This window comes from Palaemon carinicauda, chromosome 20, assembly GCF_036898095.1.
Source record: "Palaemon carinicauda isolate YSFRI2023 chromosome 20, ASM3689809v2, whole genome shotgun sequence".
NCBI classification, from domain to species: domain Eukaryota; kingdom Metazoa; phylum Arthropoda; class Malacostraca; order Decapoda; family Palaemonidae; genus Palaemon; species Palaemon carinicauda.
In genome coordinates, this window is record NC_090744.1 from 108,418,545 (window position 1) to 108,421,044 (window position 2,500).

Here is a 2,500-nt window from a genome sequence, read left to right on the forward strand (position 1 = left end):
CGCAGGATGAAAAGACTTTTGGCGTAGGATGAAAAAACTTTTTGCGCAAGATCATCAATCTTTCCTGCAGGATTATCGAGGAGGGAAAGTTTGGAATGCATATATATAAGGATAAAAAGTATCTTTAGCTAACCTGTATTCATTGTATTTTCATAAATCATTCTCTTGAGTACCATTTCATTTTGTTTCATTCTATGTAATAAATCTGGATAGTATTTACCCCTTTTCTTAGAGATAGCTTGCATACTAAATATGCCTTATATCTACCTATTTCCCGTGTATTACTTTAAAAATTCCCTAAATCTTTATGGCATGATAAATGTATGTTAGTGGAATATACCTAGATATTCTTCCTAACTGAAAATGAGAGTGATGTCTTGAACTATATCTGAAATATCATTTATTTGTCGAATTTGTGATTTCTTTTATTTATCCATATCAATTTTGTATATTTATAGCTGAAAATGGACATATTTCTACATATGATGCTTTCTTTCTGTACATTAGAGAAGGGCATAGAAATTTATGCACGCTTATAATGAGAATCTTATTTAAGAAAAAAAAAAAAATTACAGGTTTATTGACATTTGATTTAGTATTTCTTACATAATGATTTAAATATTGATCAAAATGGAGGAATGAAACAGCTCCTAAAAGTTTGCCTTTAATTCAGTTAATATGATCTAAGGTTATAACATAACAGAAGTTAAGTACATTACAACGAGGAATGTAAATTATATCTATTTCAGTGCCCTGCACTGATTACAAACTTTTAGGGAAATTGTAAAGAAGAAAATGATTCCATTTCTTCCTACATAAACTGCATATTTTATTTTGTTGGTTAGATAATTATAAAACTTGAGAGAAAATATTTTGCACAGAAGTGAACTACATACACTTCCTGCCTGGCAATTGAATGATTATTGCTTTAATTTATGAAATTACACATCTTAATTAATTGAAATTCCAGCAAGGAACTCAGTTATATAATTGCAACAATGAAATTAGTATATTTGCTCACCTAAATGAGTAAGTTACTGATTCTTACATAAGATATTTAGGCTAATTAGTGTTATTAATATGATCAAATAAGTTAATAAGAAATATTTTATAACATATAATACTTCGACTTCCGTGGAAATCGTCAACATAAAAGCTCACCAAAGCTCTGAGTTATGTGACACCATTAGTATAATGCCATTATGTTTTATTATTCCTATCAAGAAAGCATAAATATGATTTACACATTAGTTTTTACAATATTTTAACCAGCAGCGATACAGAGATTTAAGAAAATAGCTAAAGTTATAATACTATATATGATCAACAAAGCAAACATTGAATTGATTGACATATATTCTAGTGTAATAAATGCTTTTACATAACAAGGGCATTTGCAAACAAATAATTCTACAACACAGATATATAATTCTACAACATAATAAGATGTTTTACTAACACCTTTGTTAGTAAAGCTTTGAAAACGCGTTCTATATTGTTGTTACACGAAAGGGATTATACAATTTAGGAGTATATCAAGAGAAATAAAATGAGCATTTAATATATTCGTACTATGAGGCTGCAAATTTTAATAGAGCCCGTGTCTGGACAGAAGGCCCAAAAAATCTAAAATGAAAAAAGGCATTAGAGTTATACACCCTTGATTCCTAGTCATGGATTATACTTTGTTTCAAATAGACAGAATATGCTTGACTGTATGTGTGACATAAACCAATTGAGATTATCATTGCTTATCTTAACCTATACTTAAAGCAAAGTAATTATCTATGAATGGCAGTGTTAATATCTTCATTTAAGAGTAATGCTAAAAGGTATTTTCCTTTGAGGGTCAAATGCATATTGCATTTCCCTACGTGATTTGGTATTTCATAATATGGATTGCCCATTAAAACGCTCTGTTTTGCTTGCATGGTGATATGCATATTCCTTTTCTATTCTTTCCAACGCTGTGACTGGGATCAGTACTTTGCCAAAAACCATGTATTTAACACATCACTTTCTGATGTTATTTCTGTATGGAAATATATATATATATATATATATATATATATATATATATATATATATATATATATATATATATATATATATATATATATATGTATGTATATATATATACATATATATATATGTATATATATATATATATATATATATATATATATATATATATATATATATATATATATATATATATATATATATATTTATATATATATATATATATATATATATATATATATATATATATATATATATATATATATATATATATATATATATATATATAAATATGTATGTATATATTTAATTATATCAGGGAAAACACAGCTTTAATTTCTTTCATTTAATTACTCAGGTTAGACTTTTACTAAAAATCAGAGAGAAATGGATTATTCTTTTTAATTGTATTTATCAAATTTTTCAAGATTTCATTGAAAAGAATGGAGTAATTTCTTTGTCCTTTGAAGGGGAATTT

At 26.0% G+C, this 2,500-nt stretch overlaps 1 protein-coding gene across 1 annotated transcript in view; it reads left to right on the top strand.

Annotated features, from left to right (window-relative positions):
* LOC137659594 (collagen alpha-3(IV) chain-like) overlaps positions 1-446 on the top strand; it is a 5,864-nt gene extending 5,418 nt beyond the window's left edge. The window contains exon 4 of the mRNA XM_068394443.1: positions 1-446. This exon is cut by the window's left edge and continues 243 nt beyond it. The gene's annotated coding sequence lies outside the window, so the exon portion shown is untranslated.
* The last annotated feature ends 2,054 nt before the right edge of the window (positions 447-2,500 follow it).